Below are 27,669 nucleotides of genomic sequence, written 5' to 3'. Positions count from 1 at the left end.
GGCCAGGACTCTGCAGTCTATTTACACCTACAGGCCAGTGGACACTCTTTCAATGATGAGGATGTAACATCCTGGACAGGGAGGAACGCTGGTTTGAGGGCGGAGTCAAGGAGGCCATTTACGTGAAAAGGGAAAGACCATCTCTGAATGGAGGAGGGGCCTAAGGGTACATCTGTCACCATCTTACAATGCTGTGATAGCAGCCATTCCCCAACTCTGTGAATGGGACTCATGGTCATTGATCAGTGGTCTTTGATCAGTGGGTTTTGGTCAGTGGTTGTTGATCAATGGTTGTGAGAATTTGCATAATTAAGATTAAGGAACTGACCTCCCAGCCCATTGTTCCCTCAGTGGGCTGGTTTCAGTCATTATGCAAATGTGTTGTTTATAAGATTGGGGAAACCTGCAGTCACTTGGATGATGACGAAACGTTTCTCCCACAAAACGCTACGTCCAGAATCAACTTTTGGAGATATGGGTGGATGAAGAATTTACCAGACAGGGATCTCACTGAATCTGAAAAAAGTTGCAATTTAGCCATTTCTCCACAACAGCTGCCACTGACTTCACCAACAAGGTCCAGGAACTTACACTGGATGCAGAGGAAACCATAATGTCCTTTGATGTGGTCTCATGCTTCACTTGCATACCTACAACTGAGGCAGAAGAGACTGTCAGAAATATGGATGTGCCGTGGGCTCCCCGGTGTCACCTATTGTAGCCAACCTTTACATGGAGGAAGTGGAAAGTAAAGTCTTGGCTCTTCTAAAGGGACAGTACATAGCCACTGGAACAGATACGAGGATAACACCTGGGTCAAAATCAAAACCCAAGAAGTAGAAACCTTCACTGCGCACATTAACTCAGATCAGCAAAGATGCACAGAAAAGAACATCAGACCTTATCATCCCTTATGTAGCAGGTTTATCAAAGAAACTCAGCAGAGTCTTCTCCAAACACGGCATCCCAGTGTACTTCAGACCCAGACAAAAACTGGTTCATCCCAAGGACAACACTCCCAAACACAAACTAAACAACATAGTATATGCTGCCCAGTGCAGTGAGGAATATTCAGACCTCTACATTGGAGAGACCAAACAGTCACTCCATAAATGCATAGCACAACATAGAAGGACCTCATCAGGACAAGGTGACAGCTTGAGCAGAAATGATTATGGAGCTGTGTTTGCATGATAATTCCATGACAAATACATAAACCGTAACCATGGCACAAGTCTCTGCAACCTCTCTAACTTCCAAACATGGATTTGTGTTGCCATTTTAACCAGGAAACACTGCCATTGCCATTTCCATCCAGCGGGCCAAACGACCTCATTGAGGTAATAACAACCTCCTCATCCACCTAGTAATGGTGGATGAGCGAAATAAAACTGATAAAGGCCATTCGATGGGCTGCACCTTTAAAATGGGTGATTTCACAGGCATGTTGTCACCATCTGGCCTAATTTGCAGTTTTCAAAATGACTCAAAATGAAGCTTCCACTAGTTTGTGATAGAGAAATGAAACAGAAAAAAAAATGTGAGTGAATTTGCTACATTTTATTCCTCTGTGCTTCAAGTTTGATACAATTTCGTCATGCCTTTTGCCCTGATGCCCTCAACATCGTTTCGGTGACACACTGCAGTAAGAGAGTAAAGCGTGGGTTTACTGCCGTGTTTCATTTGCACTGTTTCCTCTGCAGCATTGCAGCGGTAACATTCTGCCACCCAGAAAAGCTCTTTGCATTAAGATCAAAGCACAAACAGTTCTAGCAAGACATAAAAGTTCTGAGAGCAGAATCAAGACTTTGGAATTATGGAAATGATAACTGCCACATTATAGGGCCCTGTGTCCCACACAATTACTATAAGTCACTTTTACAACTCCTAATTAAGTCCCCTATAAATTCTTGATGCATCTGTGTACAGTGCTCTAAATCAAATGGCTACTGTTGACATCGGCTGGGCATATCCCGTATGGGTGGGGAAAGATGAGGACGGGTTTTATACCCCACAATTTATTGAGCCTGCAAAGTATACAGCAGTAGGGATGATCCTATATGGAGAAGTATAGGCTAGGGCTATGCAAATGTGCCGTCTGGATTGTTCTGAGGGAGAGGCCGTAAACACAGCGGTCCAATCTATAACATCCTTCCTACTCGCCACTGTATCTCTACAAAAGTGCACCAAGACCTCCTTTTCAAATTGCAAACCTAGTTTTTTGATTGAATAGTTTACAAACAGCAATTTAATAATCACTGCTTCTTCTGTAATGTGAGCTGCTTTTGTGCTGCGCCTTTCTGTCTGAACATATTTGGGGGTGTTGGTGGAACACTTGAAAGTGCCACCTTGGAAAATTAGGGAATAGTTTTTTTTGCCACTTTATGGCATCTTAAAAAGCCGGTCGGAGCGGGCATGCTCCATTTTCCGTAACTATTTTTAAATCCCGGTAGCTCTGCAACCACGTGAGCTAGCGCAATAATTTTTTTTGCATATGAAACCGGAGGAGTTGTACTTACATCTTATACCATCAGCTTGTCCTCGGTCACAGTTTCCTTCCACATATAACTTTGCAAAAACTGCATAAAAAGCACTTGCAGCAACAAAAACATAATATTCCAGAAACACGCTTTGCTGATCCGATCAGCTGTTCATAACACTTCCTACGTCCAGCAGCGCAACTATCACATGTCCGCCATGACCTGCCCGAAACAGGAAGTGACGTCATTTTGGAAATGTAGTTTTTTACCATCAGGGCCTCATGAGCCTATACTGGTGTTTTTAAAAGTTATGTTTGACTTTATGACTTTCTGTGTGGTTTCTGGGATGCTTAGGACTCATATTGCACTGCTGGAAATAGTTTATTTTGATGCATATGCTGCTTTTTTGCAAATTTGCATTATAATATTTATTTTCATTTTTCCTGCAGTATATAAAAATTGGTGTATTTCAAAAATAAAAATATGAAGACACTCAAAATAAATTTCCTGTGGTGGGAAACTATTTTGTGCAACTTTTTTGTATTTACAGTTTTGAGGGATGAGCCTCTTAAATTTCTCTAACCAGAAATATATGTTAAAAAAACAAAAACGATTTTCAATTTTTTTGTAGTTTATTGCACTTTTTTGCAATTTATATAATTACTATGCACTTAATGCAGACATATTATTAAAATGGGGGCTTTAATGGTGGTATTGATGTATATCAACTTGAAATGCTCCCAAAAATGGCTCCACAGCATGTAAACATATAATATAAGCTCTGGCGGACTTGGTTCTATGGTAGGTCTTAAAGGGTTAAAGATAAACGAACTATCATTTAATCAGGAAAATAATCTTCAGATTAACTGCTAATTATAATAATTGTTAGCCTATAGCCCTAATTAAAAGCCAGAGGCAGAAAGGACAAAACCATCCAGATTTTTTCCTACAGCTCATTTTTGTATTTTTATTGCAGGTGCTGCACACGAGGAAGTTACTCTATGAATCCAGTCAGGGTTCAAAAGAGTTCCTGCAGCTGTTTTAGCTGCTGGAGGGAAACGCACCTTTTTGGACAAGCGTTTTGCAGAGCTTTCAACAGCAGTTGGAGGCTATTGTAATCAAAAACGATGTTCCGAGGCAACGTTTGATCACATCTGCAGCTGACAGAATTTCTTTCTATTACACGACAAGCAGCACTGAGGTTTTATAAAAAAGACAGTAATTTCACTTTTTTGTTATTCCACAACATCGTTTGGGAAGTTAACAATATAACATTAAACTTCTGCCCACGTATCCGTGCAAATCTCCGTCCAACAGCCCACAGAAACATGTCGTGGTGACAGTGATTGTGCTGTAGGAACGAGCAAACAGGTAGCTGTTGGAAATCAAGCTCTGTGTGAGCATCGCTTTGGCTGTGGGGGTCTCTGATTGTGCAGATGCATGTAGAGCCTCGCTGTTATGTTTTGCTGTCACAATTTTGACCCTTTGCAAATAATACTCATGTTCAGCCATTTGAGTTTTTATCCATCTATCGTGGACGTGTTGGATTAGTACTGCATTGCAGACAAATGTAATGTGATTACAATAACACGTTCCAAAGTAACTGTGAAATCAACACTGATAGCTAAACAAAGGAGCTTGCAAAGAAAAGCGTCTGGACTTCTTTAAGTTGCTTGAAGACGTTTCACCTTCATCCGAGAAGCTTCTTCAGTTCTAAGGTCAAATGGTGGAGAGTCCCAGATATAAACCTAGTGGGAGTTTCCCCCCACAGAGGGACAAAAGGACCCCTGATGATCCTCTAATCGCCTGAGCCAAGGTGTGGAACTGGGTGTGGGTCCCAATCAGCCAGAGTTTCGGGTGAGTTCATTGTGAAACCTGGCTCCACCTTATCATGTGATTTCCTGAGGTCAGATGTCCCAGGATGTGAGTGGGCGTTAAGGCGTCTGGGGAGGGAACTCAAAACTGGATTATAGATGGCAGACAGTTGGTGTCGTAAACCACCGCCTCTGTTCAAAGATGGTCGCTCACAGTGGACATAGATGCTTCTTTCAAAGGATAAAGGTCACTCTTTCGAGGATGCCAATGTTCACATTTTGGACAGAGAGGACAGACGGTTTGAAAGAGGAGTGAAAGAAGCATTTATCCTGATTGAAATTCTTGCAAATGGATTCGACTCCACTCGACTACTTCACAGACCAACAAAAGTGGATCGCGGCACAAACTCATTGTGATTTGCAACCACGTGTTAGCAGCATTTGCTCAACAAATTAAAATATTATCTTGCATGATTATCAGTGTCAGACACTAATACGTGCCCAGTCAGGTTTAGCAAACAGATTCCCTCTGGCTTTGTGTTCGCTTTCACACTGCAGCTTTCTTCACTGATTCCTCATTACTTCAGTGTGTTGCCTTATAGCTACATAACAAATGAGAACAGGCTGCACACCTGCCTGGCAGTCACTCAGGTACCGTATGTGTTCTCGCATGACAGCAAATGGTGTACGTGGATTCTGTGTAGCTGACCGAGAACTGAAACAACTTATTTTTGGAGGTTGTTGAAGTTCATTAGAATTCCTAGAATGCCTTCAGGTTCATCCTGCCATGTACAGCCCAGCTTGACATGTGCATAAACCAGCACCTCACCATTTGCATCTAATGTAAAGCAGCTAGCCTCATCCCAAGCCTTCAAGAAGTCTTTTCCCCCCACATGGAATAATTATAGTTTGAATTGCTGCCCCCAGATGCATAAAGAGGGCCCCTATTATCTCCATTGTGCTAGCAAGTACGCTGTCTGTATTGTCCTGATCATGTGTTTCAAATTAAAGTCCATTAAAAGTACCCTGGGAGGGCGGGCTCGCTGCGGCTCGGTGGAGCGCGGCAGAGCTGTCGCAGCTCAGGACAAGGAGCTGAGCACTAAAGATACCTGCCATCTGGAGAGTCATTGGGTTGAGAAATGCACTGCAGCAGCTGAGCAACATCTTTGGCTCGGGCTCAACGCCACCTTTCAGACAAAAGCCCGGTGGACAGAAGTGGATGTGTTCGAATAGATGCCGTGATGGATTTGTTTGGAAGAGTTCTGTTCTGTTGTTATTTTGCGCCAGTAGTCATTTAACGCCACAGCTATAAATTCAGTGTATATGCCCTATTCTCATTAATGATAAGCCACATGCAAACAGGGGTCCAAACAACTGCAGTTACACTATATGTTTGATACAACACGTTCTCACTCCCAAAGCGTAACATTTTACGCTAGGTGACAAATCGTCAACATATTATGTTTTCGGCTACCCGAAAAAATGAGGAAATATGAGAACCGTATGGACTCAATCTACACATGTTCGCTCTTTTCCTTCAAATCGCTTAGAAACACGCTATTTAACATCATTAAAGTCCTGGTTAACCTCAGGAAAAAGGTTATGGTTAGGGCTAGGGATAAGGTTAGGTTTAGGGCTGGAATACAGGGCTGGAACGTCTATTACCGCGGGAGCGTCATTGCACTGGATTTCAGCCATAACCCGCCGCGTACCATAAGAACGCCGAAGGTCTCCTTTCGCGTTCCTCAGGAACGCCGCGGGACGTGACAAAACGTCGGCATGTTACGCCTCGGGAGTGAGAACGGGCTGGTTTGATAATGGATACTGCTGTTGCTTATCTACATGGATACGACATGTAACCAAAGATTCATGTTACAGAAAAACTAAACTGCAGCTTTGTTATCAAAGCTCTGTGACTATGTGAAACTTGAAATGATCTGGAAAGACTTTATATCGTAAAGCATTCCAAGCTGGGAACTGAAGTGTAGCGTCGGCACCAGGTGACAGCAGACGAATTGGTCGTAGGCACCGGGATTCTTCACACATCCAAGAAGCTAATCTTCGGTACCTTCTCAGTCACACCTGGACACCGGCCCTGGTTCCCCTACTTCTTCTTTTCTTCGTGTTAAATCCCACCGACATGTACGGTAACATGCACTCAGGTGAGGAACACACAAAGGGTGGAGGGAAAAATTTCCTGTAACTGTCCCAGCTGTCAAAGTAGCTCTCCATTGAATCTTTGATATACAACATCATGCCCCGATCATAAGTATTGGTGGCAGAGACAAAATCAAAACACAGGACGGTAAAAATAATATTGCAAGTGACAATAGCGGCCAGTATAAAACTATACCAGCGAGCTGTACTAGCGGCAAAGCCAAACACAGGCGCCATCTTGTTCTCCCCATTAACACAGATGAGTGTTGCCTACAAACACATTTAGAAGGCGAAATATTCCACTGGTTACATTTTGAATGTCCTCACCTGGTAACTGAAAATCCTCCCAGGTGCAAACCTCATGAAACTGAGCAAGAAAAGACTGCAAAGACTTGCTTGCTTCGTTTTTGAGGCATTGGGTGCATTAACTGGTTTTGAAGATGTCCTTAATTAAAAGCCAGAAACCACAAAGCCTCACAATGGTGCCTTTAGTCATCGGTAAGACAGGAAAAGTAATGCGACAATAAAGGCGACCTAATACATTTCTATTTGGGTCAAGTTACTTTTTCATGATTCGTGGTTCAAAAATAATTCTTATTTATCTTCAGCTGAGAATTACACTGGAAAAAGAACCTCAGTTCATCCACTGTGGCCACCTGCTAAACTACAGATGCTACCAAAAACAACATCTGTCAGCTTGTGAAGAACGTATCGCAGAACAAGCTGGATACGTTGGCGCTCTCCGTCAAACACATGCACCGGCCCACTCACTCGAACTGTCGAAGGTTGTGGAAGCTTTTCTGGCAAAGACATGTGTTACTATTGTTTCAAAACAAAAAATAAGGTTACTAAATATCAGAATGAGTCATTTTTCTTACTGAAAAGTTGCATTTTTAATTAAACTGCTTGAAAGTACTCATCTTCACTGTAATCACATTGACACAATGATAATTTTATCACAAGCAGGACCGTTTCTGCTCTATGAAACGTTTAACCTTTAGTGTGCATGTGTCGTATATCAGAGGTTTACATAAGAAACTGTATTTAGTTGCCAAAGGATTAGAATGGCAGAGAATGAGCCAGCATTTGTAGACTCAGTGCAGAATTTCCTATCAGACAAGGTTTGCACTAAAGGAGCTTATCTCAAAGAGGACACTTCAGCAGCCAAATCTATGGTCACACACACACAACAACATTGCCCATATTAGGAGTGGTAAAATGTGGCGAATGCAAATTCGTTCCGTGGAGGTGATGCAAATGAAAAAGAAATAAAAAAAAGGAGTAATCCTGAATAATGTCTTCTCTCGCTCCCTCTGAATACTTTATGGAGTCTGATGTCCCCGTTGCATGTCTGAAAACGTTTAGCCAGGATACGATTCAGCGAGAAATAATTAACAGCATAAATTTGCATCGTTAGGGTGGATTAAGTCAAACAATGTTTGCATATTGAAGGACTGAAGGGACTGCACGGCTCTCTCTGAAAGGCGGTTATGCCACTTTCTTCCTTGTTGTAGGTGGGCTGTCGGCTTCCCACGGGAGCACGTAGTGGAGAATATTCCTACTTTGTCTGGGACGTGAGCGTGGAGACATATTTTTAGTTTTGTTTGAGCCTTCAAAAGAAAAAGCGTTAGAGCACATTGTGTAATTCAAATGTATGTGGAAGAGAGGAGAAGCTGTTCCCAGCAGCGCTGTTATCCTCCGAGCTTCTCCCAGTCACAACCTTAGCAGCTAAACAAAAGCACACGTTTTACTTGACAGAGCATTTTGCTATTTCCCAAGATCGTGTCGCTGATTCTCGCTCTTAAATATAAAACCCTGACCATATCAGACAGCGGATCCAGATGTGTCTGCACCTGTTTTGTGCTTTGCTGTAAAGAATCCGCAGAAAAAACAAACCAAAAAGAAGAAATAAGACAAAACTCTGGCGCATTCCTCCAAAACTAACAACTTTTGAAAGGTTGATTAGTTCAGTTTTTCTATGAACACATTTAAAATGCGTTTGCAGCACGGACACACGGCTGGATGAGTCTGTCAGGAAGCCCCGCGGTCAAATCTTGCTGTTGGGCCTCAAACGGCTCACACGATGTGAACAACTTCACTCTGTCGTGGGCCACACGCTGAAAGAATGACTCACACCTGCCGCAGGTGTGTGACTAGGTTTTTCTAATTACATTTGAGATAAAATCTTTTAAGAATATCAGCAGTAGGAGGAAAATGTTTATTTCAGGTTCATTTCTGACATAGTGAGTTGTTCTGCAAGCCAGAGCTATAACATTAAGTGTAACTGAAACATAAAGTACTTGTAATTTCTAAAAAATGATGACAAATCTTATAAAACAAAGTAGTCTGGGGCCTTAGAAGGGACCGAAACCATTTTTTGCACCAATTATGATACTTAACACTGGTAACAAATGTGTTGAAAGTTTCATTTTTTAGCCTCAGTCGTTGCTGGGTGTTTTGCTTTTCCTTTGCTAGTCAGTACAGAGATGTGCAATATTTTCTCCTAATGTCACAGAGCCTTATAAACAGATCTCCTCCACTTTTCAGCAACTGTAGAAGCAATGTGTGTTTGAATGGTTTAGTGTTCAGTGTTTTTTCATGGGTGGCACACAGCCTGTGGAGTCCAGGCCCATCTCTAAAGGTCTGTGTGCCCCCACAGCTAAAGTCTACAGACATAACTAGAAAAACCGACGAGCCCACCGGGCCTGAGCCGCTTGCTGACTGACACCTAGCACAATGATTTTGTGCAATTTAGACTTTGGGAAGTACCCCTCATGTTTCTTGTGAAGCAGAAAGAAATGAATCCATCACGTTGTGCAGCTTTGAAGCATGACTTCACTCAAATACTGCAAAACAAATGGAAACCTGACAATCTGGACATGTCCCCGTGTACGGGGTTAGTAATTCTATGGTCTTCCCACTTGCAGTAATATTCTCAATACAAGTTTGTAATCTGACTGTGAATCTTGGGCTGCGTCCACACGTACGCGGGTATTTTTGAAAACGCAGCTTTTTCTACACGTTTGGGCCTTTTGTCCACATTGGTGAGTGATGTTTTATTGATTAGCATTCAAATATCTCAGTGAAGACAGAACAAAGATCTACCACAAAGCAAGAAAGCATGAGACAAGGCTAATCAAAAGGTATTGGCTGAAGCATTTGTTTATTACGCTTTAACAAAAGATCTTTTTGCATGCAGCTCCTGTACACAGGGCTCGAAGCAAAGAATAAAACAAAGCACAAACAAACAAGAAAACAAAAACAACAACTTTCCACCTTAGATAAGTAACTACATCAAAGCAAAAGAATCAAGAATGTTTTGCTCTTTTCATTCTTGATATATATATTTTTCTAATACTCTATTTTTAAACATATCTTTAAACAAGGAAAATGAACTCCACCTTTTTAAATCACTGTCATAACTATTCCACAGGTTAACTCCTCTAACAGAAACACATCTCTGCTTTATATTTGTCCTTATCTTGTTTTTTTTAAAGAAATCTGTTCCCCTTAAGTCACATTGACTCTCTCTGACTTTGAACAGCTTCTGAGTACTGGGGCAAAGCAAGTTATTTTGTGCTTTATACATTATCTGTGCCATTTTATATTCAACTAAATCATACAATTTCAGGGTATTCAGATTAATAAACAAAATCTTAGTTGGTTCTATATAGTTTTTATGGTTTTGAGTTTTCAGTGATCCTAAACGCTGTTTACGTGTGGACGAGGAAAACGGAGATTTCGTCACGCAATGTCAAAGGTGTGCACCTTTTTTGCTCCACGTTATTGTTTACATGAGTTTCTACAATGGCTGATAGAGACAAATTACTGTTAATCTGCAGTTTTTACAAGCATGGCCTACATTTAGAAAGACACATTCAACACAGACGTTCTCACAACCCAAGTCCGGACGCCAACGTCATTGTCAGTTTTGGACGAGACTGGGTCGGACGACCGCTTGGAAAAGCGAGGCGGTTCTGTGATAATGAAGAATAATTCCACCTCACCTTCTGTCCACCGCAGGACTCATTTCTGCTTCTATGCACCATCTTGTTTACTCTTTCCCTCCCAGGCGTCCAGACTTCTGTAGGCCAACGTTTCTACACGGTTTGGATTATATCGCCACCTGCTGCTTTGGCAAAACCTCAGTTTTCAAAAATACCCGTGTACATGTGGACGTAGCCTTAGCTCGTTACACCTGGTTGTGGATTCATGAGTTAAACCAAAATTAAAGTTAAAGACAAATCAGACTGTATTTCTTTTAAATGTTCAAATCCTGCTTTACATCAACCGTCTGCCTGCTTTTCTGTTCTTTATTCTTGAAGGTTTTTTCTTGTTTAGTTGTTTTGTTCGTCGTCACAGTTCTGCGGCGAGCTTTTCTAGGTGTTCTAACACTGTTGATGTGAGCATCAATCCCAGAAATCAGACAACAGAAGCAGAGAAATAGCACTTAATTATCACCACTATGAGTAACTCGTTTTGTTAGATCTCCTCATGTCATTTCGAGCACTAACAGTTCTTGCAGTTCAAGGTCACCCTGCACTGTATTTGGAGGTAACTTGAGTGCACTTCATGTACGTGTAAAAATAGTTTTTTTTATCATTCTTCCGATGATTAGATCACCGTTGTGTAACACGAATGCATCGCTTTGAGATTCGTACCTACTCGCATGAACAGATGAACAGATGTGCACGTGAACCCTGATCCTGTGAAGGTGACAGCCGTCCAACAGACGACTCCTGGAAGACTTTGTAACTTCTTTAGGGAACAAACGTCACCAACAACATTACCTCAACTGAAAATGACTCTGTCAACTTAACTCAGTCATCACCATTAGTCAAGCGGAAGAGTAATTCAGCTCATCCCCATTACACATAAGACAACAATATGGCACGGGGACGTCATTAGGTGCAGAGGGGGAGAAAGTGATGAAGAGCTCACTGAAATGAGATTGGATTTAAACAAGTACTGCTACTGTCCTGAGGCCTTTACATGGATGCTCTTTGAGAGGATAGGTGGATTCTGCATAATGATGAGACACTTAGTTTCCCTACTGTGGAGATTTATGGGCTCCGAGGCCTGTTACGATCATTAGGGGGATTGTGAAAGAAAAAGGGAAATGGGTTTGAGACTATATGGGCTTGGGAGGAGCTGGAAATTGCACACGGTTTTTTTCTTTTTTCTGGTAACACAGCACTTTTGAACCATAAATCTTTCATCCTCTCCTCCCTATTTGTGCAATGACATTTTGTAATGTAAGACTCCCTGTAATTTCACACTCCAATTAGTAAATTACTTATGTTGTTCTAGAATGCAAGCCTCGGGCGCTAATAAACAAACAGGTCACAGCCTGGGGGGATTAATGAAGAAACCCTGTTTTAAAACTATTTTTCACAAGTTGAGTAAAAATTCGAGGCTTTTGTTGGCTGTGTTTGAGGTCAGTCAAGCAACCTGAAACCTAACACAATGAACAACAGGGAACAAAAAAGAAAGAAAATGGGAAAAACTCGTTGAAACAGCAGCGTCATTTTTTGCATAATGCCTGCAAGTAGACCCAAAGAAAGTTGAATCAATAGTTATAATTTCTCTGGCAAGGGCTATACAAACATCAGCAAAATTTTACACCGCTAAAGCTGAATGAACGGCAGTCATTAGGCAATTGGAGCACGCTGAATAATTCATTCTGCATAATCAGCTTCATCAACAGAAACATTTGCTTTTATGTTAGCCGGGGTAGATTTACTACGGAAAAGGGGATACCATTGCCCTGATGGCTCTGGGGGATTATTTTAGTTTTGCATATTGGAGCTTTATTACACGAGGAAGCACAAGGAAACCAAACCATGGGTTGCATGTGGTTTTTCTTATTGTTTCCCAAAACTGTCAAAAAAGTTTCCAGCAGACAGAATTTGCCCAGGCGGGCTTCAGCTAAGCCAAACTTCAGCTACACGACCAAAAAGCAGCAAAGGAAAAATATCTTTCAACCTCGGTGTTTCATGTAGTGCAAAAGGTCGCCATTTGTGTTTTAATTAATGCTATATTAAAATTCCCAGCACTAACATTGTCCAGCATTTCCTCTTACAGCGTGGTTAGACACCAAAACACTACTTGGTTAGTTTTAGAGGAAAAGATGCCAAATGGCTGAAATTGGATCTGTCTCACCTGTGCTCTCATTCACAAACCAGTGGCATAAAAAAGGCAGAAAATTGTCTTTTATTTCCTATAAGTTTATACATTCAGCTCAGTGTGAGTAAATATGCTGCGTTTTACTATCATTTAATGTTCTATTATAGGAAGCCTTGAGCATTAAAACAGCTATAGTACTATTACATGTTAAAAAGGAAACACTTTGGAGGTAAATATACAGCAGTGGCTTTGTCACGACACCACTAAACCTCTACATATAAAATGCATAAACTTCTCAGTGAATTCTGCAGCAGCCACTGGAACTAAAAATACATAACTAATATGAAATGCTATTAAAAGACCAAAAACATCTCTCTGCAGTCATACTGAGGCAGAGAAGAAACTACAGGCGTTGCATTCACTGTACTGCTCTCTGTGCTGGCTGAGTGAGCTGTCTACAAAGTGACACATGGTACATGTTCAGTAGTCTCTGTGTCACCAAAATGCAGAGCAGGGGTAGGGGAACCTGCAGGTTTAGATGTGTCCTTGATCCAACACAGCTGATGTAAATGGCTAAATGACCTCCTCAACATGTCTTGAAGTTCTCCAGATGTTCTACAGATGCGAATGAACTAATCATGTGATTCAGGCGTGTTGACCCAGGGTGAGATCTAAAACCTGCAGGACACCGGCCCTCGAGGCCTGGAGTTGGACACCCCGATGCAGGGCATTTCTTTACTCTATGACGTTTGTCACGGTCAAGAAAAATGAGGAAATATTATTCACTCGATTTTCAGAAAGTTGTTTGATGTATTTTCTAATTTCAAAAGTATCCCAAAGCACATTTTTTACATGACATAGTAATTGATCGCCAGGATCCCCCTGATGTGAAAAACACTACTGTACGTGAGTGAAGAGGCACGCATGTATCCTCTTTGTTTGTTTGTTTTTGTCTGTTTTTTACATTATTTTCTCAAAAATATGATTTATTTGTTTATTTATGTCTAAAATGTTGAGATTTAGATTCAGTTCTTTAGTGGCCGTGACAGGTTGCAACTTGAACTCATATTTCAATTGGTCTACTGAGTTTGAATTGGGAAAGCATGGGCAGCCTTTCAACGATTACGACCTATATGGATGACCACCGCACTGCCTTTATCAACCAAGTTGCGGCTCCTGAAGACCATCGTTATACCGACGGCACTGTATGCAGCGGAGACTTGGAAACCAACTGCAAAGATCAACCGCCGTCTTGACGTCTTCCAACAACGTTGTCTTCGACGGCTGCTCAAGATCACATATCGGGATCGCGTTACCAATGAAGAAGTATATCGCCGTGCGGGAGTAGAGCCGCTCCATGTCCAAGTCACCAAGCGTCGGTTCAGATTTGCCGGTCACATCCTTCGGCTACCGGACCCGAGACCTGCCCGTGTCGCGGTTCTGTGGAAACCAAAGAATGGAAAGAGACGGCGAGGAAGACCTAAAATAAGATGGAGGAGGACTTTCCTTGAAGATTTACGTTCAGTCGAACTGTCATGGGATGAAGCAACAACTGCCGCGATAGACCGAGTTCGATGGCGTTCTCTTGTCGCCCGATGCGCCGATCGGCGCGGGAGGATCTAAGTCTAAGTCTACTGAGTTTGGAGCTTTTTTTAATACAAGGAAAAACATGTGATTGCAAGAAGGGACAACGATTCACTGAAAATATAAGTTAGAAGAAGCTCCTGGTCCAGATATTCTGGAAGCTTCACAAGTTGAAATCCAATCCTGGCTGAAATAAATGTCATAATAACCTGTAGTCCAAAAATCTTGACTGCTTTCAGCCAAAGACAGCCCGTTCTCACTCCCGAGGCGTAACATGCCAACGTTTTGTCACGCCGCGGGACGTTCTTATGGTACGCGGCGGGTTATGGGCAAAATCCAGTGCAATGACGCTCCCGCGGTAATAGACGTTCCAGCCCTGTAGTCCAGCCCTAAACCTAACCTTATCCCTAGCCCTAACCATAACCTTTTTCCTGAGCTGAACCAGGACTTTAATGATGTTAAATAGCGTGTTTCTAAGCAATTTGAAGAAAAAGAGCGAACATGTGTAGATTGAGTCCATATGGTTCTCATATTTCCTCATTTTTTCCAAGGTCGTCATTTAGGAACGTGGTGGGTAGCTGAAAACGTAATATGTTGACGATTTGTCACCTAGTGTAAAATGTTACGCTTTGGGAGTGAGAACGTGTTGCCAAAGAAGAGCTCAGAGAGACAAGAGTAGTGGCTGATACAGTTTGTCACATCATCCTCCACCCAGCAAATACATATACAAACAATTAAAGTGCTCGACTGTTCCCTTTGTGGAAGTGTTAAACACAAAAAATTTTATATCAGACTCTGGCTCAGCTGCAGTGTCAGAGGGGCAGATGATGAGGGAAAACAGTTTGATGGCTGGTAAACAAGCCAGCAATCATTCAGCTGATATCTATTCATCTGTTGCCACACCGGCAGACGATGCCAGTGAAGCTCTTATACCAGCTAGAAACGACTTATTTAATAAGAATTCAAGCACGATCCATCAATCTTCATTTGGTCTCATTTACTGGTTCATTTCCTTCCACTTGCTTCCCTTCGACCTCACACGCACACACCTGGAAATACCCCCGTAACATTCGGCCTCTTTTCTTTATCAACCACACGCAACAGCTCGGTTCCTCATCCACAGAACACCGTAAGAGGAGTGACAGGCCCACAGAGTCCCAGTGGCCATGTTAGAGATATGTAAAGGTCACTACAGATGTTTAAATATCAAAGGCTTCTGCTTTAGCTGGGGAACTCTCAGCATGTTCAGAGGACAAACAGTGTTTCCCAAGAACACGGAGGTTTGTCTTCGTGCCCACGACGTTACCTGATCTTTGAATATGATGATGGAATTAACGATTGTACTAAAAATGTCAAAGCTGACAAATTAATGTGTTTATCTGATTTCTAAACAGCTTCCAAAACAAATTTTTGTGGTTGATTTCAAGATTTTCAAGTGATTTTCTTTTTTGTTCATCTTTTGTCACTTAAATGTGTAACGCTGAGTACAATGAATACCTCCCAGTGTCTGAAAATGTGTAACTATTAGCTCTTTCTTTGACTTTGGCTGTAGAGAGCCCGTTCTCACTCCCGAGGCGTAACATGCCGACATTTTGTCACGTCCCGCGGCGTTCCTGAGGAACGCGAAAGGAGACCTTCGGCATTCTTATGGTACGCGGCGGGTTATGGCTGAAATCCAGTGCAATGACGCTCCCGCGGTAATAGACGTTCCAGCCCTGTATTGCAGCCCTAAACCTAACCTTATCCCTAGCCCTAACCATAACCTTTTTCCTGACCTTAACCAAGACTTTAATTATGTTAAATAGCGTGTTTCTAAGCAATTTGAAGAAAAAGAGCGAACATATGTAGATTGAGTCCATATGGTTCTCATTTTTCCTCATTTTTCCGAGGTCCTCATTCAGGAACGTGGTGGGTAGCCGAATATGTTACGAATATGTAATATGTTGACGATTTGTCACCTAGCGTAAAATGTTACGCTTTGGGAGTGAGAACGTGTTGCTGTAGAACAGCAGTCTCCAACCCCTCCCCAACCTCGGACCGGTACCGGGCCGCGAGAGTTGAGGCTCAGGTGTGAAATGTATAGTTTTCAGGGTTTTTATCGGTTTTCAGCGTTATTTTGTTATTGTTTTGATCGTTAACTCGGTTTTCCTGGGTCTTTTCACGTGTGTCATGAATAAATCTTTTTTTTGGTACCGGTACTAGTTTTATTTTGTTGCATTTATCCGCGACACCTTAAAGGCCGGTCCATGAAAATATTGTTGGGCATAAACCGGTCCGTGGCGCAAAAAAGGTTGGAGACCGCTGCTGTAGAGGATATGAACTATGAGTCAGGTGCTGAGAGAACCAGTAGCTCGGTCCAAAGTGTTGCACCTGAGCGATGATGAGGGTTGTTGGCGGATAATCGCTTGAAACATATGCACAGAATCTGTAGATAAAGTAACAGGTTGGTGGTACTGCAAGCCTCCTGGTTACCAGCTATTGTCTAATCAGAGTTGATGATAAGTCTGAAGAGACTTTGAGAACAAGGAGTTTAAGAACTTTCAGCAAAAGATGAATTACTTTTTTAAAAATACAGATTTGTGCCCATTAGATATTTACTAAGAACATTATAATAACTAAAAAAAATAAACAAATAACCAAACTGGCAGACAAGCGCATTGGTTAGAGCTCACTCATTGGTTTATTAGAGTCACGCCAAGGCCGATATAGATGCTAATGCCTTTGATAAATCAAACACCAAGCAGCACTATCCAGCAGCGGCTGAGCTGAGCAAAGTCTCATGCTGTAGGTATTACAGGTATTGCACTGCAGTGGTTTGTATCATATCTATCTAATAGACTCCAATTTGTGCATGTAAATGGAGAGTCCTCTTCACACACTGAGGTTAATTATGGAGTTCCACAGGGTTCAGTGCTAGGACCAATTCTGTTTACATTATACATGCTTCCCCTAGGCAGCATCATTAGAAGACATAGCATACATTTTCACTGCTATGCAGATGACACCCAGCTCTATCTGTCCATGAAGCCAGATAACACACACCAATTAGTTAAACTGCAGGAATGTCTTAAAGACATAAAGACTTGGATGGCCACTAACTTTCTGCTTCTTAACTCAGATAAAACTGAGGTCATTGTACTCGGCGCTGAAAAGCTTAGAAATATGGTATCTAACCAGATTCTTACTCTGGATGGCATTACCTTGGCCTCCAGTAACACTGTGAGGAACCTTGGAGTCATTTTTGACCAGGATATGTCCTTCAACGCACATATTAAACAAATATGTAAGACTGCGTTCTTCCATTTGCGCAACATCTCTAAAATTAGAAATATCCTGTCTCAGAGTGACGCTGAAAAACTAGTTCATGCATTTATTACTTCCAGGCTGGACAACTGCAATTCATTATTATCAGGATGTCCAAAAAACTCACTGAAAAGCCTTCAGTTAATCCAAAATGCTGCAGCAAGAGTACTGACAGGGACTAGAAGGAGAGAGCATATTTCTCCTGTTTTGGCTTCCCTTCATTGGCTTCCTGTTAAATCCAGAATTGAATTCAAAATCCTGCTCCTCACATACAAGGTCTTAAATAATCAGGCCCCATCTTATCTTAATGACCTTGTAGTACCATATCACCCTATTAGAGCACTTCGCTCCCGCTCTGCAGGCCTACTTGTTGTTCCTAGAGTATTTAAAAGTAGAATGGGAGGCAGAGCCTTCAGTTTTCAGGCCCCTCTTCTGTGGAACCAGCTTCCAGTTTGGATTCAGGAGACAGACACTATCTCTACTTTTAAGATTAGGCTTCAAACTTTCCTTTTTGCTAAAGCATATAGTTAGGGCTGGACCAGGTGACCCTGAATCCTCCCTTAGTTATGCTGCAATAGATGTAGGCTGCCGGGGGATTCCCATGATGCATTGAGTTTTTCCTTTCCAGTCACCTTTCTCACTCACTATGTGTTAACAGACCTCTCTGTATTGAATCGTATCTGTTATTAATCTCTGTCTCTCTTCCACAGCATGTCTTTTATCCTGTCTTCCTTCTCTCACCCCAACCGGTCGCAGCAGATGGCCGCCCCTCCCTGAGCCTGGTTCTGCCGGAGGTTTCTTCCTGTTAAAAGGGAGTTTTTCCTACCCACTGTCGCCAAAGTGCTTGCTCATAGGGGGTCATATGATTGTTGGGCTTTTCTCTGTATCTATGAAGCGCCTTGAGGCGACATTTGTTGTGATTTGGCGCTATATAAATAAATAAAATTGAATTGAATTGAATTGAAGTCTTTAACGAGGTCTCTCAAGTAACAGAAAAGTTTGTTTCTCTTCATTCCCGTCTCCATTGTTGTCTTGGCAGCACACCTCCATCTGCTCCTTTGACAACGGAGTGACAATACATATCTGCGACTCCATCACAACGAACTGCTCCATCTGTTCCGCCTGCCTCTCTTTGCCACGTACCGTCAGCGCTTCGCCGTATCCATCATCTTCTCTTTGATTTCAGAGCTCCGTTCCCTGTTTAATCATGCCAGACGCAGAAAAGCACAAACGTTTCCTGATGAATCAGGGCGATGCTTGACCCGGTGTAATTCTCTCTTTTTCTTAAGTTCACGTTGTGAAGTTTTCACACGGGCCTACGCACTTGGACAGATGCACCTCCTACACAGTCCCTCGCTCGGTCTGAAGCATATTATGATGTATCTTGTTTGCTTGTGCTCTTTCGCTCCCTTTTGTTTGATAGCGAACACATTTCTACAAACAGATTATGACTCCAAATATCATAGCATTGCCTTCTTTTCCCCCCATTCTTAATGCTAAGAACACTTCATCTGCTGTCTACAATTAACCTGTCAAAGACAGCTCCCTCTATGATCATTTAGCCATGATCTATTGTGTTATTACTATTTCACTTGGAGCCATCCATCACCTGACTAATGGCATTAATCCTTCCTTTTGTGGGAGACTGCCAGCTCAGTGCCATGGGGAGCTTTTGTTGAATCCCATGTGTTCTAGGTCAGACTTAGTAGTAATATAGTTGCAGTTCCCTGCTATAGCTGCCGCAGTCTTAATGGACTGCTGTTCCTCCAGTGGAAATACAAACACACAAATTAAGTGTTTGCCTGGACCTTGGGTCTGTCGTGTGCTGTCTCAAGGTAATGAAACTGTTGTGCAGTGTTTATATGCACCACATTTCCTTGTAGACAACTCTTTACGAGGTTAGAGCTGAGCCATGAAAGCCCCCATCCTTGTAAACCCGACGTGTGTTTGCTGGCACGAGGATGCACTGGTGGCTTTCTTTGTTTCTCTAAAGGGCAAATTTGGGTAGTTGCTGCTTGTGTTTCGAAGGAAATTCAAGGATGGGGAATTTCAATTTGCCAGCATTAACTTGCGTTTCTGCAGGCTGGTCAGACCAGCATGTAACACCGTCTGCCTCTGTGCATTCACATGCAACAGATCGCTTTACAGAGGTGTGCTGAGATGTCACAGCAGGTACCTGACAAGCACATTTTTAGAACATGAGAGCAAAACAAAAACATGTCAGTCATGGATTGGCTCGTGGGCTAGCTGACACCAAATCATTTAAAATCTGTGATTACTAACAAAGACAAATATACACTTCATTCTGGGCCATATTTGAAAGGGACATTCAGTCATTATTATATCAATCTTACTGGTACAGCTATTTCTACTAAGCCTGTAGAAACAGTTCTATAGCCTCGCATAAACGTTTTCATCCTTGACAACCTAAATACGTTACCTGGACCATGGCATGTATATAAAAATCTGCACTCAGATTCATTTTAATGGGCAGTAGTGGGTGAATGAACTACCGGTAGGGATGCACCAATACCACTTTTTTGGAAATGAGTACGAGTACTTGCATTTCAGTACTTGCCGATACCCGATACCGGTATCGATACTGATACCGACACCGATACCCGATACCGGTATCGATACTGGTATCGGGTATCGGTACGAGTACTGAAATGCAAGTACGAGTACTCGCATTTCTGTACTCGCCGATACCCGATACCGGTATCGCTACCGATACCGACACCAATACCTGATACCGGTACCGATACCGGTGCATCCCTAACTACCGGTCTACCAAAAAGAAGTGCAAATGTATACTGAATGACAAACCTTAGTCTACATATCATTACATCATGTGCAAAAGGCCCATAATGTGTTTATTTTGGTAGGAAATGGAAAATAAATGCAATAATTTATAGAAACATGCAAACATACACAGAAATACAGCATGTAAAGCAGAAACTGTCGTGGTCCTGGGTTTTTGCCCTGAACGCTTTACTCGTTCTTTCTCATTTATGAAATGTTTATATTCAAGTTTTGTACTGGTGAGTTTTGAGATTTCTAGTCTTTAGTGCATGTGAGATGCATGTCTCCACGTCTTCATCCCCAGCCCCAGTGTCTAGTTCACTTGTCATAGTCTAAGTGTGGGGTTTGCTTCCTGTTTTATTTTGATAGTGTCTTGTCTTGTGTGTGTGATGTTCAGTTTTGCTTCCTCCGTCTCGTTAGTTATAATTCTGTTCAGCTGTGTCCCTACTTCCCTTAATCACCCTCCTGTGTATATGTTGTCTGCGTTCTTGTCGTCACGTTCTTCCTCACAGTGTGTGTAATCACTGTCTACTGTTCTGTCAGCCCTGAGGCAGCTTTCTTGTCCTTTTTTGAAGTAGTCTTGAGGAACAGTTCCCCAGACTTCGAGACATTTAAAGATTTCTTTAGATGTTTGGTGCCCTTTGTCGTGCTTTCTGTCCCACACTGTTTCAAAGAGCAGTGAGGTCCGACCTCAGGGAGGCCAGTCCATGCTTCATGTGGTTTTCACTGCATTGGGAGGATGTTTAAGATCCTTTTCATGCTGGAATTATAAAGCTGCTGCCAACCCGATACTTTCCAGCATGCTGAATCAAAATCTGACCATACTTGTCTGTGTTTAAGATTCACTTTCAATTTTCACAGGATCTCCAGCTCCACTGGGAGAGATGGAACCTCAAACCACGACCGCCTCCGCTGCTTTTTTAACAGTGGTCCGAGGAACAGTTCCTCTTACTAACATGATTTGAACCAAGTAAAATCGACAATAAAGCTGTGCATGTTTTAGTGTATGACTGCCTTGGTTTTGCAGCCCCTGTCTGGTCTGCAAACTCCACCCAAAAAGGCTTAAGCTGGAGATTGAAGCAGGAAGCTTCTTGCTCTGTGGTCTCTGTTAGCACGTTAGCATTCTAACCTTGTAATTTAGCAGTGTGCTAAACTTTTGTACACTGTTATTTTTGATTTTCACTTTCTTTAGTGACTAAAAGTTGGAACAGTTCTGTCCAGTTTTCGTAATAAAAATATTTAGGATGTATTTAGGATTCTCGATAACTTAATAAAAGGACAAGTAGTCTCGAGGAGCATAATTATGGTAATTAAAATAATTATGATCAATGAAAAATACTAGCTGGAAAAACGATTCCCCTCTGCGATAGGTGGTAAATCCACATAAGGAGCCAGCAGATTGTAGACAACCTCTGATTACAGTGTACAGCACTGTACTCGTCTCCGATGTAATTATTGGATGAGTTAATAACCACACAGTCCATTAGAGAGTCAGGGCCTTGTCTCTCAAGTTTGCTGAAGCGTTAGCAGAGATATGGTAATTTCCATTGCATCAAACCGAGTGTTTACAAATCCCTACAGCTCCTCTGTTAATGCGATGCAAGGGAAGGTATCAGCAGTGTCCCTCAACTGCTACAAAATATCTACCAACACAACATTAGAAATATTATGGTATTTATAACAGCAAAGGGGCAAACAGCACTCTCCTGTGTAAGTGAGAAAATCAGAGAAAACAGCCTGTTCTTGTCTGGCCCTTTGCTACAAAATATTTTAGACAAGACATCCTAAACTAGGGAATAAATAAGATGATTCCTATTTATTCTATGTGTGAAGCGTCTTCCCTTTACTGTTCTCCTGCATTAGCCTATTTATGTAATTCTCACTTGGCAATAGCAACACTGCCCTATTCTCAGCAGCCAGCCTGGGACTACATCAGTTAGTAATTGTCTCCACAAACTCCTCGCAGCCGAGAGATACGAGCTTGAAAAGCCAAGACTTCTAAATCTAAAAATATCTCAATTTACTCAAAGAGGGGTCTGACCTGAATGTTCATTTTAAAAAGTCATAAAAGGGAATCGACAATGACGACAAATACTTCAGCCGAGCCTGTTTGTCCTGACACGGATTCTTTCTCTAAAGAAAGTTAAGTCCTCAGTGCTTCACTTAACCACGGCTAAGCACCAACTTACAGTTGATTAAATTCAGAGTGACCCAGTCTGAAAACTATTAGCTGGTTACAAGCTGAAAATGAGCATATTAAAGCTTATTGCTGCTGGCTCAACAGTCGAGATGAAGTGTCAAGGCTGTGAGGGGAATCGGGTTGAATTAGGCAACCGACAATATCTATGTAAACCGCTTTTAACTAAATAGATGGAGTGCACGTTCTTTATTCGCAACAACAGCCCTGGGGAGGTGGATGCAGCGCACAGATGACACATTCGGGAGGTGAATAAAAATGGGTCTAGCAGAGGTGGTAATCAGGACTGGGTCTTTTGCTCTGGGGGCCACGGAAGCTGCGATGATGCAAATTATAGCCACAGTCTCCTAACACCTATAATCTTCCACACCCCGACACGGACGACCTTGATTTTGTTGAACTGCCAAATCCGTGTCCCATCCATCGGCCGTCTTGATCTTTCTGCTCGTCTGCTTGATGTGTATTCTGCCTTCACAACCAAGATCTATTTAATCAGTGAGATCAATAGTTGTTACTGCTATTGATCTTGTGAGATGTAAGGTGGGAGCACCTCATATTTTGTGCGCGGTGGTAATCTTTAGAGATAATGTAGCCTGCTAAGGGCTGTTTTTAATTAACATTAGGAAAGACTGTTTTCCAATCATGCTGCGGCGGTGACTGATGAGTCCTTTTTACTCTTCTCAAGCCATCGGAATAATTTTAGGTTTTGCCCAGAACCTTGGCTGAAAGCAGGAAGCTCTTTCAAGTCAGCTCCCACCCAGACTTCACAGGGATTTGAACTTCTTGAACTTGGCGAGCCTGCTCATCTTAATACTTAATCTTATAGTCTAAAATAGCAGCTGCAGAATTTGGAGGTTTTACTTGGAGTTTAAATGCTCGAGCAATGTTTGGAGCTCAAATTAAAGTTGCGCTGCAGATGACTTTTTTACTTTTTCCTTCATACACAAATTTTATTAAATTCCAAAAAGAGAAACTAAAAAAGTGGAGAGGATTATTTTCTTTACAAAAAATGTATTAGTGCTGTATTCCCCTATTAGCAAGAAACACAACAATTCCTAACTAGAAACCACACGATGAATGAGATGAATACAACATCCTTCAGATTCTAAGAATCTGTCAGTACATCAGAAAATGAGGCTGATTCAAAACAATATCCTTTCAAAATAATTACAATGTTTTTACAATAAAGTGCAGAATACATAATCAAATGTATGATTAAAAAGAATCAAATCTCAGTACAACAATAATGATGCTCCAGTTAAAGATTCAAAGACTTGGTGCTCTGAACCCTGCATAGAAATCTATGAAAGGATGTAATAATAGCAAGGACAGTAGTTGACCTCGCCCTGAATAAAAGAGCTGAAACTTAAATAAATACAAGCACAGAGTAGACGTTCAGGATCATTTCAGCTTTGTGGTGGCGGGCATGTCTACTCCGTTCATGGTGAAGATGTGAGCAGCTGTGCTCACATTATCTTTAAGACCGACCATAGAACCAAGTCCGCCAGAGCTTATATTATATTTTTACATGCTGTGGAGCCATTTTTGGGAGCATTTCAAGTTGATATACATCAATACAACCATTACAGCCTAAATTATAATAATATGTCTGCATTAAGTGCATAGTAATTATATAAATTGCAAAAAAGTGCAATAAACTACAAAAAATTGAAAATCGTTTTTGTTTTTTTAACATATATTTCTATTTAGAGAAATTTAAGAGGCTTATCCCTCAAAACTGTAAATACAAAAAAGTTGCACAAAATAGTTTCCCACCACAGGAAATTTATTTTGAGTGTCTTCATAGTTTTATTTTTGAAATACACCAATTTTTATACACTGCAGGAAAAACGAAAATAAATATTATAATGCAAATTTGCAAAAAAGCAGCATATGCATCAAAATAAACTATTTCCAGCAGTGCAATATGAGTCCTAAGCATCCCAGAAACCACACAGAAAGTCATAAAGTCAAACATAACTTTTAAAAACACCAGTATAGGCTCATGAGGCCCTGATGGTAAAAAAAACTACATTTCCGCGAAAATGACGTCACTTCCGGTTTTGGGCAGGTCATGGCGGACATGCGATAGTTCGCGCTGACGTCTAATCCAACGTAGGAAGTGTTCCAAACAGCTGATCGGATCAGCAAAGCGTGTTTCTGGAATATTATGTTTTTGTTGCTGCAAGTGCTTTTTATGCAGTTTTTGCAAAGTTATATGTGGAAGGAAACTGTGACCGAGGACAAGCTGATGGCATAAGATGTAAGTACAACTCCTCCGGTTTCATATGCAAAAAAATTATTGCGCTAGCTCACGTGGTTGCAGAGCTACCGGGATTTAAAAATAGTTACGCAAAACGGAGCGTGCTGCTCTGACCGGCTTTAAAGAGTTAAAAAGTTTTTGGTTTACTGATGAATTAATGTGTCATAACTGACATGTGCAGAGGTTGAAGTTGAAGTAATTTGTGAAGGAAAAGCTTCTGAGACTTTTTACGCATTATGAATTTGACTGGTTATTCTATACATTCTGCTTTCAGGTCCTGGAGATGGTGGAAGAGGCAATAAAGGTCTCTACCCAGTAACTTTGAGCAATCATCTAAAAAACTGTTAGGAAGCATCACCAACATGGCTGACAAAAAGCAACACAACAACAGAAAGACTTAATTTTATGGATCCATTTTTGATGCTTTTTACACCATTTCTAGTGAAGTAAAAATTATTTGAACAGAAACACACGTGTGCCGGCTCGCTCGTTATTCTGAAAAATCCACGAACTGCAAAATCAGATTTTACTGACCCGTCTCTGAGGAAACCCTGCAACTTCAAATTCAACTTAAGTGCATGATCTATGATATAAGGAACTGTGACTGAGCAGCGCTTTCTCAGCTTTGGCTTCAGTTGTAACTAACAGAAATTTTTTTTTCTGACTGAATAAGAGAAACCAAGTAGTGAGACGCCATTGGTGAGAGTTCAGCGGCGTCAAAGGACTCTATTTAACATATGCAGAAACACAGAATCAATTAGCTGATCTTTTTACTGTAAAAGAGATTAAAGCTGCTGACTTGTGATATTCCACTGATCCTCTGACAGTGTGAAGGACATAACATGAAGTCGCCATCTATAGAAGAAAAACATGGCTAACAAAACTTGGTCAAAGCACGAAGAGAAGCCTGAAGGATGCTGACACTACACTCTTTGATCAGGTGAAACAAAAAGACATTTGAGAGGGAAGTTTGCTGACAGAGTGCAACATTTACAGATGCACTGGATGGATGTTCATGTAAAGAGATGACACTTAGCTCAAAAAGCTGGCTTGGAAATGTATTCCCCATGTCTCTGATTAAAAAAGGGGAAAAATTAATTAGAAGACACATATTTGCTCCACTGAAGAACAGCTCAAAACAAACATGACAGAAAAGTAAAACTGTCGGTTTATCCTTCCGTCCATCCATGTTTGCACAGGAGGATCTCGAGCCTTTTGCAGTTAGTTATTAAATTATTTAGTGTCATGATCCGTGGGAGTGTCTGGAGGTTTTCCATCTGTGGCCGTGGGTCCTTCCCTTTTGGTGGGACCTCCAGTGCCTCACCTGTATTCCATCTGCAAGCAATCGGCGCGAGAGCTACTTAATCCTGTGCAACCTGCTTTTCCTCGCCAGTTTGTTATTGTCTCAATGGCGAGGTGTTGCATTCCCTGGTTCAATGTCACCGGGATATTCTCCGTCTCCCTCTCTCCCTTCCTGCCTGCCCTCTGACCTTCTCATTACTCCTCAGGGCTCCCGAGGAAGCGTCCACAGACCTCCCCTCCTCAGTGCTTACTAACTCGGACGTGTAAAAATCCCTCTGACCTCTTTTCTCTTACCTCTCCTGCAACCTGACTTGCTAGGACAATCCCTCTCAGTCACCGATCCTCCGTGACTATTATTTACTTAAGACTTTGTCCGCTTCGTGTACAAATATCCTTGTCAATAGTTACTTTGCGTGTGTTTGGTGTCTGCATTTGGGTCCTTTCTTTGGGTGAACCTCTGGTTTAGTTATTAGCCTTTATTTTGATAAATATTTATTTATCTTAAACAAATAATAAACCTGCTGCTCCTGATGAGCAAACTCTGCTTAGCTGGAGGTTCAACTTAGAGAATATGTATTCAATCAAAAAATCTCATTTCACTTTATTGGTAGATCAGTTTCCACGTCTCCTTTAATAAGCTATGGGACAGTAACTCTTAATGTTTAATGCTATAAACCATACTATACTATACTTGAAATTAAAATGTTGAGGTTTTGGATTATTATGTAATCAGCTGGGGGAGTATTTGTTCACTTTCTCTTTATGTTACTATCATGTATTGGAGTGTAAACTAAATACAGGCTTAAGAAACTGAGAACAAACCTCTCATTTAAGTTGATGAAGTACAAAAGGTCCACAACAGAAAGGAAATGAAAACTCCAAGAAGATGATACAAACACAAAGACGGAGACTCAGAGGAAGGGCTGGACTATTTATACACACGTGAGGTAATCAGGGAAGCAGGAGGGACAGAAGACATGTGAGAGTCAAAATGCGCAGGACACAGGAAACGACGAACTACCAAAACAAAACGGGAAATGAATACCAAACAGAGGAATCACAGGAGGAAGTGCAAAGCAAGATTTAACAAGAACTAAGAAACATGTAAAAACCAAAGTCTAACAACAACTTAACTAAATACAAAGACACCAAACAAGAAAGTGCCTAAAATTAAAGCGGATGTAAAATTTAGATTGTCACAATCTGAGTGGAGACCTGTTAGGTGAGTGTAAGTTTCACTACAATCTAACTAGAAGGAGCAGTGATTCTCGTGGAGGGACAGATGGATGCAGATTATCTCATCGGTCCTAGAAAAGGCCCAGCCAGGGACCGTGACACTCATACATATAACAGATGTTTGATATTAAAGATATAAAAGGACAGATTTGGTAATTAAATTTCCACCTAATTCAAAATCATCCAAGGCTAAAGTCGGCTTGGCTGGAAGTAATTCAACCATTTCATTTAATCACCTTTTTTTATTTTGACTTTTTTGTTAGTTGTACTTCAGCTTGACATTGAGTCCTGCAGCGTGCTTTAGAAAGATTAGTTGTTGCGCGGCCTGGTGCAGCCACTACCTTCCTGCACCAAGTCCCGTCCTACAGGACGATCGCTTTGGCTCTCAGGTCAGCGTCACTGACC

General features: G+C 41.6%; 1 protein-coding gene and 1 long non-coding RNA gene across 2 annotated transcripts in view; both read right to left on the bottom strand.

The window, feature by feature from the left end:
- Positions 1 to 27,669, bottom strand: part of sorcs3a (sortilin related VPS10 domain containing receptor 3a) — a 299,340-nt gene that overhangs the window by 106,232 nt on the left and 165,439 nt on the right. The window lies entirely within an intron of this gene.
- On the bottom strand, positions 3,175 to 25,149 carry LOC146516133 (uncharacterized). Its single transcript, XR_014874435.1, has 3 exons — positions 16,154 to 25,149; positions 6,098 to 15,701; positions 3,175 to 5,679 (listed from the first exon to the last, which is right to left on the bottom strand). It is a non-coding gene; the product is annotated as an uncharacterized LOC146516133 (long non-coding RNA).

Source organism: Neolamprologus multifasciatus, chromosome 6 (genome assembly GCF_963576455.1).
Source record: "Neolamprologus multifasciatus chromosome 6, fNeoMul1.2, whole genome shotgun sequence".
Classification (NCBI taxonomy): domain Eukaryota; kingdom Metazoa; phylum Chordata; class Actinopteri; order Cichliformes; family Cichlidae; genus Neolamprologus; species Neolamprologus multifasciatus.
Note: the sequence above shows the minus strand (reverse complement) of the source record. Positions and strands in the feature narration are given on the sequence as shown.